Source organism: Plodia interpunctella, chromosome 28, assembly GCF_027563975.2.
Source record: "Plodia interpunctella isolate USDA-ARS_2022_Savannah chromosome 28, ilPloInte3.2, whole genome shotgun sequence".
Classification (NCBI taxonomy): Eukaryota; Metazoa; Arthropoda; class Insecta; order Lepidoptera; family Pyralidae; genus Plodia; species Plodia interpunctella.
The window spans coordinates 3,308,494-3,320,830 of NC_071321.1; the positions used below are offsets into that span (position 1 = coordinate 3,308,494).

At 30.1% G+C, this 12,337-nt stretch overlaps 2 long non-coding RNA genes across 2 annotated transcripts; both read right to left on the reverse strand.

Annotated features, from left to right (window-relative positions):
- Nucleotides 1-1,397: 1,397 nt before the first annotated feature.
- Nucleotides 1,398-6,787, reverse strand: LOC128681694 (uncharacterized). The gene is made up of 9 exons (XR_010370276.1): nt 6,772-6,787; nt 6,531-6,545; nt 6,207-6,221; nt 5,996-6,007; nt 4,873-4,887; nt 4,501-4,518; nt 4,035-4,052; nt 3,198-3,792; nt 1,398-2,729 (listed from the first exon to the last, which is right to left on the reverse strand). It is a non-coding gene; the product is annotated as an uncharacterized LOC128681694 (long non-coding RNA).
- A 1,993-nt stretch (nt 6,788-8,780) lies between these two features.
- On the reverse strand, nt 8,781-11,139 carry LOC135309996 (uncharacterized). Its single transcript, XR_010370273.1, has 3 exons — nt 11,122-11,139; nt 10,428-10,454; nt 8,781-9,446 (listed from the first exon to the last, which is right to left on the reverse strand). It is a non-coding gene; the product is annotated as an uncharacterized LOC135309996 (long non-coding RNA).
- Between the last annotated feature and the right edge of the window lie 1,198 nt (nt 11,140-12,337).

The window sequence follows — 12,337 nt, forward strand, 5'->3', positions numbered from 1 at the left end:
CTACACATCTTAACTTTATGTAATAGCCGAGCAACACGAGACAGTACAGTAGCGTTATGAAGCGTCGTTTTAAAAAAGGAAAACTTTTGTATTTATTACGTTTAGACAAAAGTCGTAGAACAAAAGATGTTAGTCTCTATGCACACTATTAGACACCAGTCACCCTGTATACTATGTCGATAAAAAATATAATTTATTAACGAAATAACTAACTATAGCTAATTTAACCACCGCTTTCAAAGACCAAGTGAAATTAGGAACTTACTGTATTTTTTTCAAGTCGGCGTCGACAGCGAGATATGAAAAAAAAAACAAAAATTAAATATTTAGTCAATGCAATTACAAATATAAAATTACTAATTGAAGTGTATGTAACAATATGTTTAAAAGTTAACAGCATACGTTATATGTTATGTGCGGAACCCATGGACATAAAAAAAACAATACTTACATACCGATCCTGTGGAGGGAAACATATTAATTTAATGTAAATTAGACAATAACTGAATTCTTGATAATTTCAATATATAGAACATCATATGAATATGATTTTTTTTAAACATACCGTGACCTGGGAAAAATATAAAAAAATAAAATGAAATAACTTATAAATAATTTTGAAAAATTTAATTATTAAAAAAAAAATCAAATGTCATACTTACAATGTTCTAAAATAATAATAATAATATATTAGAATTTTGTAACATATATAAGTATATTATTATTTGAAACAATTTATTAATGAAAAATAAAAAAAAATATCTTACCACTGGCTGTAGAAATGTATGTTATTTAATATATAGATATTATTCAATATATTTAAAAAAAATATATATTTTATCAATGCAAAAGTAAACCCTTACTGTACTGGTCTGAAAAAAAGAAATTATAATAAAATAAACAAAGGTATCAACAATTACATATTTGGTTATAAAAAAAATACCACAAATAACTATGACTATTATTAGAAAATAAATATTTATAATAATGAATACATTACGCACATCTTCCGGCTGAAAATAATTAAAACCTCCTTACACCACACGTCTCATAAACAGTACAAAATATTTGATACACAATTAATAGTGTTGCGAATATATAAAATCTAAAATATAATATATAATATATAAAATCAAAAGCCTACTCACACCGAGCTAAAATCAGATTTTATCCACAAATTAGTTATTTATGCTAAAATAATAAATTAGTTGCAGAATTTAATATAAAATAAAAATATTTACATACCGTCATCTGTAATAATAAACACATAATTAAAATAAAAAATTTAAATATATATATATATATATATATATATATATATATATATATATATATATATATATATATATATATATATATATATATATATATTATATTTAGTAAGTACTTACATTCACTTTAACGGTCTAAAAATAATAATAAAAAAAAATAATAATAATTAATTAAAAGCCAGTATATTCATTAAAGAACCATAATACATACATTTGTTCAGATATATGTTTTAACTTGGAAAAACAAAATTTTATAAATAATAAGATTTTTTCAATTTATTTCTGGAGGTATTTTCATTATCACCCATTTATCACCCTAAACGTCTTAATATATATTACTATAGATATAATATAGTTAAGTATAGATAGTTTATTATAGATATAAAATAGTATAGATCGTCACAATCAATTAGTTTATGAACGAGGTTCTTGTCAATGGAGTATTTTTCATTATAATCTGTTGCCTACTTTTCTTTGTAAAACAATTTTTATGTCGATAAATTAATTTTTAAAAAAAGAAATTACTTTATCCTGAAATAGAGAATTTTCCAACAATAAATTAAGTAGCTAAGTTTAAATATAAAATAAATAATTAACCAAATAACTATCTAATTAATTAATTAGTATAAAAAGAAATTACTTTATCCTGAAATATAAATACCAACAATAAATTAAGTGCTTAATTTCAAACTTATAATAAATAACTAAATATACTAACTATATAATTATTTAAAAATAAAAAGTAAATTACTTTATCCTGAAATAGAAAATTTACGAACAATGTATTAAACAGCTACGTACAAACTTAATAAAAAACGAAATTCTCAACTAACTATACAGGATTACTTCTACAACACGAGAAATCTCGTAGTACAAGAAAGCTGACATCATGTCTGCGAGCTTGGTGTTTTAAAAATAACCCTGTGTAAATATTAAAAAAAAAGAACTTATTACTTTGTCCTGAAATAGAAAATTTTCCAATAATAAAATAAGCAGCCAAGTATTAGCTAACTTAACTAATTAATTAACTAACTACATAATTATTTAAAATAAAACTAATTAATATAAAATAAGAAATTACTTTCTCCTGAAATAGAAATACCAACAATAAATTAAGTACTTAATTTCAAATTTATAATAAATAATTAATCAACTATATAATTGTTTAAAATTAAAAATTAATTACTTTTGAATTATTGTATTCTATACATATATATATAAGTCAGTGACACATTACATGTGTCTGTTATGTACATTTTATATATGTGTCCTGTCCTGTATACTACAAACATATTTGACAATTAAGTAACCATGTTAATATTTATAATAAAAAAGAAATTACTTTATCTTGAAATATAAAATTTACCAATAAAAAGTTTAGTGCAAACTTGTAATAAATAAGTAAATAATTGACTAACTTTTAAAAGATTTTAAAAATAAAAAAGAAATTACTTTATCCTGAAATATAAAATAAAACAATAATAAATTAACAAGTTAAGTAAAAACTTAAAAAAAAATTCTAGTGGTTGGGTGGATTTGCAAGGTGCACGCAATTTTTGTTGAAAAAGGTATTGCCTAATATTATAATGTAAATTATTATCTATGTAAAGATGTGCAGGAATGCCCGAATGGAATGAACTTCTTCAAGACTGAGGATCGTGGCCATTCCGTAAAATGAAACACAGACAACAACTTTCTTGGCATTATTAATGGAGTGGTTTGCCATTGCCTTCTCCATTTCACACACAAGTTAATAATCAACCAGTGCGGAGGTTTCACGATGTTTTCCTTCACCGGAAGCAATGAAAATTATTATATAGGTATGAGAGATTGGTATACAGCTCATGTGGCACGAGTAGGATTCGAACCTGGGACCTTTCGATCCACAGGCGGGCGTCTTAAACAGGTTTAAGAAAATCAACATACTTCTGCCTTCTCTTCCTTTTCTTCTTCCTTTGCTTCTTTTTCGTCCTTCTTTTCCTGAAATTAATTTGCAAGAATCGGTTCAACATGGATTATGAAGTAAAATATATGTATAAAATCCATGTATATTTACATTCGTACGTGTTTTCTTTGTGCATTAAAGCATTTACAAACAAACAGTACACACACCGATAAATTGGAAATAAGCATAACAGCTATGCAAAATTTTATTAACCAAAACCCACTAAAACAAATTAGATACAGATAATACCTGCATTATGTATTTTAAAAAATAAAACAAATATAGGTACAATTTGCACTTGTCGTGAAAAATTGTTGCCACTTACTTCTTCGGGCTAAATAAAATTGTAAAAATAATTACTAAGCAAAATTAAAATGAACTTAATACAAAATTTAAATAAATCCGTGAGGTATTGTTGCCAAGAACACTGGATGCATTGCCGTGTAGAATAGCGAGGCAATCATCTCCTGCGAAGAAACAGCTTGGCAGTGCACTAACTTGGATAGATTTTATTTAAGAAAACTATATATACCTGTGTAAAAATTAATAAAAAAAATCGATACTTACTTCTTCTTCCTAAACAAAATCAAGTACATAAATTTTGTTAAAAGTATTTGGCAATAATTACATTTTTATGTTGTCAAAAACTTTATGAATCTACTTCGGAAAAACTAAATGAACGTAAAAGTTGGTTTAATATTTTAAATATTTTTACGTATATAATTTTTATTACTTTGGTAATCACATTTAATTTTTTTTATTAATTTGGTAATTCAATTAAGAAACGGATTCAAAGCGGGCTTTAAATACCCACTTACTTTCTTTTCTTCTTCTTTCTGAAAAACAAAAAAATCGAAACATTAATTCGAAAATACTAAGTTCGGATTTAAAAGAACTATAATACTATAAATCTTGTGTAAAATAAAACAATGAAAATGTAAATAATATATACATTATATTGCAAACAATATACCTACATAATACTTAATATTATAAATGCGAAAGTAAGTTTGTTTGTTACCTCTTCACGCTTTACTTGCTCAAGCTTCTTGAAATTTCCATACCTACACGTATAGTTTGAAGCACGGAGATGGACATAGGGTATTTTTTGTCTCGAAAATCCCACGGGAGCGAAGCCCTGAGGCGCAACTAGTAAAATATACGTATGTAAAACTATAGTTTAACATATATTTATTACTTAGGTATCTAATTAAATTAAGAAACGGATTCCGTTGAATCCGTTTCTTAATTTAATTAGATACCGAGATTTAAAAACCCCCTTACATTTTCCTCTTCTTTTACCTGAGAAACAAAAAAACATACAATTAACATAATTTTTATATCGAATTTTAAAAAAATAACTAAAGTACTAAACATGTTTTTTCCCCTTTACAACCTAGATGGCGCAGTGGTCTCTACCACTAGGCCACCGAGGTGCTTGCCATTGAACCTAGAGGTCTCGGTTCAATCCTCGGTCATGGTGGAAAATTATCTTTTTCTGTTTGGCCCGGTTCTTGGATGTCTTATATATAATATATGTCTCGAACTTACTTTGGGACCAACTCAATCTGTGTGATTTGTCGTAATATATTTATTTCTTATTTATTTATTTTTTTAACATTCACTAATAAAATATCATATAATATTTATACTCACTTCATCCTTGGCATCCTTAAAAATATTACATTGAATTATTAAATAATATATTTCAAATAACATTAGCATTATATAATAATATGTATGGTAGGTTAATTATATTTTACTATCATCACACTGTCACAAAAACATTTTATAAAAAATTTATACTTTTACGATAAAATAATCTCTTTCTATGACCCGGGACTGTGACGTCGTGATCCCCATAGTCAGGGTAAAAAATTACCTTTAAATTTTGAAGATTCTGTTATTTTACTACCGGCCGCCTGCCTGACAACAACCCTCTTTGGTAGACGAAAAAATATATAATGGTATTAACCAAGGAATTAGTAAGTACTTCTTTGGTATTCCATGGTTAACACCATTATGTAATATATAATGGTATTAACCATTAAGTAGGTATTTCTTTGACGACCTCGGTGGCGTAGTGATGAAGTTCTTGCCACTGAACCGAGAGGGTTCGAACCCCGGTCGGGTCATGATGGAAATTGATCTTTTTCTAATTGGCCCGGGTCTTGGATGTTTATCTATATATGTATTTGTTATAAAATATAGTATCGTTGAGTTAGTATCCCATAACACAAGTCTCGAACTTACTTTGGGGCTAGCTCAATCTGTGTGATTTATCCCTAATATATTTATTTATTTTATTTATTCTTTAATTAGTAACGTACCAATTCCATGGTATTAACATCTACGAAACGATGGTTAAAAAATCATAAAACGTTTCTTCGTTTTTTAGTTGTAAGTTGAATATGAAGAGCTACGGCCATTACAAACAGCTGGGAATTGACATTTAAGCTTGTGACATCTTAAAATGAGAGGGTAATTACTAAGACAACGTATAGTAAGTATTAAAACTGGTCATTGCATATACCTACGAAGATAGGGCGGGATACAAATACAGGGCGATTTCTTATACATTGACATTAATTTATCTACATGCTCAGTCGAAATGAAATTTAAAAGACTGTATGACTTAACCTTTTTATATAAGTCCCACCGTTCTGAATACACAATGTCATTTATTTTCAGTAAATTTTTGTCAGTGCTTAACATTGCCATATCAAGTAAAATAGAAATTAATTGGTGTTTTACACAAAGTAATAAAAAGTTTGCTTACATCTTCTTCAGGCTAAATAGAATTAATTATATACTTTGAGATAATTCGTTTAAGAAGAACTTAAGCTAGTCAAGATAATATTGTTTTAATAATTTGAGTTTGAGTTAACTATATGTAGTACGATAGCTGAGGAATAACTGAATAAGATCGAAATCAAAAATTATTTTGAATTACGTGTGACGCAAATCGTCGAAATATAAACATGACTTACCTTTTCTTCGGCTGGCTAAAAATGTGAATGACATCGTTGAATAATAATAATAATAATAATTACGAAAAAACTTTAAGTTATTTATTTATTTCAATAATTAAAATGTAAAGTTTTACACGAATTCCTCTAAACTACTTAGTTGCATTGTCAATTTGTATGGCAATGCTATAATTTGTAAAATTTTATAAAAACACTAGGTAACGAGTGTCTTAACACTCGTTACCTTGTGTTTCTAAAATTTTACACATTTTTACTTATAAAACTAATTGGAGACCAAAAGGGCTTCTGTGCAGTAATTTAATAGGTAAACGTAAAAACACTCACTTTTTCAGCATCAGCCTGAAATATAATTAAATTGACAATACGATCATTATTGTGTTTACAAAATCTGTATATCTAGATTATATTCTGTAATAAAAGAATATTTATAAAACTATATTCTTCCATAGACCAATAGATGCTCTAAGTACTCGTACAAACTTCATACTTTGCACGCCGAAAAGAGAAGATTTTATTCTCGTCGAAGAAAATAATAAAAATATATAATAAATTGAAATAAACTTACCCCCTCGCCCTCTTTCTAAAATTATAAATATCAATTTCATTACATTTAATTAGTACATATTGATATAAATAAATCTTTAAATAATTGTCTCGGCCCGTATTCTGCGGCTGCAACTGTAAGTCACATCTAAAATATTAATGGTGGATATACACTGCGCTAATTTAATCCGACTACTAAAGTGACGATGTTGATTCCGATTTTCAATAGACAAAGATTATTTATTTGCAAAAACATAAGCTTACATTTTTTTTTACAATGTGGTGTTAAAAGAAAAGCTTAATCCTACAAGTTTCACCGTCCACGGGTATGCAAATTTAAACGAAGAGCATGCTATAGTCCCACAAAACAAAATCGAATAAATAAAAGTAACTAAATTTACTAAATTTTTATCTAAATCTATCATTAAAAAAATCGTTCAAATTATAATGACATTTATCAATCAGCAAGGACCTGAGGTGCTTTTTAAATAAATTTAAATTCTGATCTTTAATTTGTTGTGGAATTTTGTTATAAATTTTAGGTGCCATACATACAATACTGTTACTGAGTGACGCCGTTTAGAAGGGTGTAAACATAGTCTATATTATCCCGATGATTTCTTACCACAACATCACAAAGGCGTGGGAATAAATGAGCATTACATTTAACAAATAAATAAAATGGATAGGCAAAAGGTACATTTCCTTTGCAAGTTTCAGATTTGTTATAAAAATATTTATATTTTTATAGAAAAATCTGTCATCGAAGGCTTCTATTCCATTATGTTATGATCATTTCTACAAACAAATCAATTTTAGAAGAATTGTTACTTACAGGCTAAAATACAAAAGAAAATTATATCACCATATTATATATACAGTCTGTCTATTTGAACTTATTTAAATAACTTTTTTTAAATCAATTATTACGATAAAGAATGAAAGAAAACATTTATTTGCCAAAAACATGAGTACAAATATACAAATAGGTGTCAAAATGAATTAAACCTACATGTTTTACCGAATATAGGTATGCAAATATAAATAAATAAAGAGGATATTAAAGAAAATTATATAGGTAATATCACAGAAAATTAAAATAATATCCTATTGATTTCATGTAATCAACCATTGAATACGAAAACAGAACATAATCAGACACAACACAACTGAACAGTCTCCGTTGCTTTTTAAATTCGAAGCAATTATTGAAATCATTTGTCAATCATTTAACATTTACGTTACTCACTTTTTCGGCGTCCTGAACAACAAACATAAACGATCATTAATTATCAATTAAAAAACTGATCAAACACGTAATTATCGACAGTAAAGTCGACTATAGTGTCACTCTTGTCCGTGGTCTAGCAGACGTTTACCAAGGCGACTTTCATTAATTGCGTCAACCATTATTATTAACGCTACGATCTATGCAAAAATAGACGATAAATTAGATGGCTATGTACTAGGGCAGGTGCTCTCTGTATACACTTTAACACTGGGTTTATTAAACTCAGTGTTAAAGTGACATCTAGGTATTTATAAATAAATCTTAACAATTCTATGTGGTACTGCAATTACAAAAATCAATTAGTTTGTTAAAAGTCCGTTTTTACTCTTTATAGACAAACCAACTGCTTGCCGCGGCTTCGCTCGGGTTAAATACATAATAAAAAAGTAGCCTGAATGTTTCTTCTAAATCTGTGCCAAGTTTCATCAAAATCGGCCCATTAATTTTGGAGTTTATTCATTACAAACAAAAATACACATATTTTCTCTTTATAATATTAGTATGGTCTAACTTTATCCAAAAATATTATTTTAAAAATGGCAATCATATTGATGTGAAAAATGCTTACATCTCCGCCTTCACCTTCAGGCTATAAAAAAAATAATTATTCGAAACTGTAGGGCACGTCCAGAATCTATTTGCGTCCCACCGTAAAAAGAGAACATTAAATGTAAATTATAATAATAATAGGCCCGCAGGGCGGCTTGTGGCGAGCTGTTGGGGAGTAGCGACCCCACGGACCTGAGTGCTCCCAGGGGAGGCCCCTGTTCCTCACCTCCGCCTCCCTTCCCCAAGGTCGGAGTGGAAACCAAGAGGTAACAGGACCCCTACCTCTGGCTTGCCTTCACCGGCCGGCCAGAGTGGAGTCGCGAGAGCTATATGCTCGAAGGGTGGAAGTGTAAAATGTCATAACGCCGGGGGCGTCTGACTGGATCACCACGATTTCACGCCTCGCAGACGAGGTGAGTCTACACCCATAGCCGCTCACGTCAATGTTGCCCCTTTGTCGCCAATCACGGCGACTGATTTGAGGGGCCCATCCAGTGAGCGGCGAGTCACCACCTGCCACTGAATAGTCAGTTATCATGATTATGGTAGGTGACCGAACTCTTTGCAATAGCCCATTCTCAGTCCATCCAAATTTCATTCTATAGACCAGTACTTCTATCCATTATTCTGCAATAGTTCACATTCCCGCCGAGACCTGCTCATGGACATATCATTTTATTGGTATATCCGCGAGCGGGTTTTGGCGGGAGACCTACACAACATCAAAATTCTCCAAAGGGCCTCTACGTGTTGGATCCATATCCCCACGCAAGCCTCTCAAAGGACCGGACTATGTGCCGTGAATCCCAAAAGGAGATACAATAATAATAGAAACAATTACTCACTTTAGGTTCACCCTAAAAGAATAACATCAATTAATAACATGTATGTTACAAAAACTCACGGCATACTACGGCGATACGGGCATATTTTAAGAAGAGATGAAAATCACGTCACTCAAAGGGCATAAAAGATGGAAGTAAAGGGTTCCAGGAATAGAGGAAGACCTGAGAAGAAATGGATGGAGTGTGTCAAGGATATGTGTATGATATATGTATGAATATATATATTATAATCAGCACTCGGATCACAATCATAACCTGTTTTGATATACCTTTTGACTATGTACATTATGTACTTTTATATATTATTAAAAAGGAAAAAAAACATTGTAAGAAACAATAATGGTAAGCCGATCTGGCACGATAGGGACCAACACTGTTCAAATGAGTTTCTTTCAGCATTTCTTCTCAGCAGTGGTCGTTCCGAAATGCCAGTAGTTTGTAGCTTGTGAGAAATAACTATAAATATTGTATACGAGAAAAAGTGCCTGTGAAGGTCTAATTTCTGAATAAATGATTTGAATTTGAATTTTGAATTTGAATTTGAACAGGAAAGGAGTATTAATGGATATGGCAAAAGACAGAACAAAATGGAAGGAACTTACATACTGTGCCGAACCCACATGAGTGGGATAAGGTCAAGAAGATGAAGAAGAGATATTATTAAAGCTCAATAAGATGATAAATTTGTTATTATAGCTTCCTTAATGTCATACAGGTCTTTGTTTACAATAAATAGTAACAATTAAGGACCCTGACGGGCGCTGCAATGGGAGAAGGGCTATATATTGTGTTATAATTAGGCATTAATAATTAAATTTACACGTCATCTTGAAGGCGAGACGTGTTGGTCGTTATATTGTCTGTTACATCATTTACCATGTTAATTCCGTTTTTTTTTGGTTCAGATTGATTACATAATATTAAAAACTTGATATATAACATTATGAACTAATTTTCTTTATATGTCACAATTTGTAAGAATTTTCCACTTACACCCGCATCGGCGCCGCCATCTTCGGGCTAAAAAAAAAACAATATTATATGATTATCAATTTTTATGTAGTTTCACCGACTCTCCCGATGTCTGTCTGTCTGTAATCAAATCTTGTTAGTTGAATTTCACCTATTTTCTTGTCTTACCGAGCTGAAATTTTCCATGTCACTTCAATTTTCATGACAACGTTAATGATAAGAATGACCTAATGGGGCACCCAGGATCGGCTCCCACCGAGAGAACTCCTCAACTTTTACTTATACATATTAGGATATTATAATAATTCATAGACTGTAACAATTCAGCTGGATTTTGCGAAGATTGTAAGTTGGTTGGAAAGTTCATTTCCAAAAAGTATGAAATTATAAAAACATAACTCAGCCTTTATAAAAAACTAAAATTTTGTAACAATTTTTATTAAGAAGTCATCACCATAAATGTAATATTTAATGTAGCTGTCGAACAAACACATCTTTCTTAGCGAACATTTTAGCGCGTTGTGACGTCACTTGTTCGTGTCGTGAGTGCTTGGACGAGTCCAAAAATGTGTGATTTTATTTTTGTCATATGTCTTTGAAAGCATTGTCACAATAATTGTTTCACTGATTCTATTAATTTATGGGCCTTCGAATAGTCATCAAATTTGTCAACTAGCCTATTGTGTAAGGGACATATGTTATATATAGTACATACCGTTTTTTCCCCTTCCTCCTAAATGTAATTTGAATTAACATAAAAATCATCGATATTTCAAATATTAAACGATAAATGAAACAAATTTTCTCATGTGTTTATTTCCATTTATGACGACCTCGGTGGCGCAGTGGCAAAGTGCTTGCCTCTGAACCGAGAGGTCCCGGGTTCGATCCCCGGTCGGGTCATGATGGAAAATGATCTTTTTCTGATTGGCCCGGGCGTTGGATGTTTATCTATATATGTATTTGTTATAAAATATAGTATCGTTGAGTTAAAAAAAAATCGTTACGTAATTCTAAGAAATATTAGGCATTGGAATATTTTAAACTAGCTTTTACCTACAGCTTTGCCCGCGAGCAGTTGTTTTTCCGTGACAAAATGTACCTACCCCTATGTCCTTCTCCGTACCCTAGAACTACATATACAAAATTTCAAAAAGATTAAAGTAAAAAAGGTAACAAACAAACAAACGAACGAACGAACAAACAAACCTACTTTCACATTTATAATATCAGTTAGGATCGATACTTACACCTTCGGGCTAAGGAACGAATAAATACATATTATATGTGTTTATTTTTATAAATGTCCACGTGATCCAAAGCTTGCACAATAATGTGTCTTCATCGGTATCGGCACTTTTGTTACTGTCTGTATTAATGCGAAGGCACTTTTTCATGTGTCCTTGAGTACACTATATACAGGGTTACTGGTATCAAACGTCTAACCTCCTAAAGACTACTCGGGTACATCAAAACAAGCAATTTTTATTCAACGACTTTTCGTGATACGTAGTTTTTTTTTTCATAGAAAAAAAATCAATCTAATTTGCCATTCTACACATATTAACTCTATGTAATAGCCGAGCAACACGAGACAGTACAGGAGCGTTATGTAGCGGAATCTAACATAGAGTTAACATTTTATAGAAACGACATTAAAACTAAAAAGTCGTAGAACAAAATATCTTAGTCTCTATGTACCTTAGGTACCTTTGGAAGGTTATGCGTTAGATACCAGTAACCCTGTATAACACTGATATATTATTGTTCTTATCATTAAACTAATTATTCATTAATTTGAAAATCTGAAGATTTTTTTCGGCGTCATAATGCTATTATGACTGAGTTATATAAAATGCTATATTAAACACAAAATAAAGAAAGAAAGTGCAAAAAAACTTACTTTGGGTTCCCCCTAAACATAATAATAA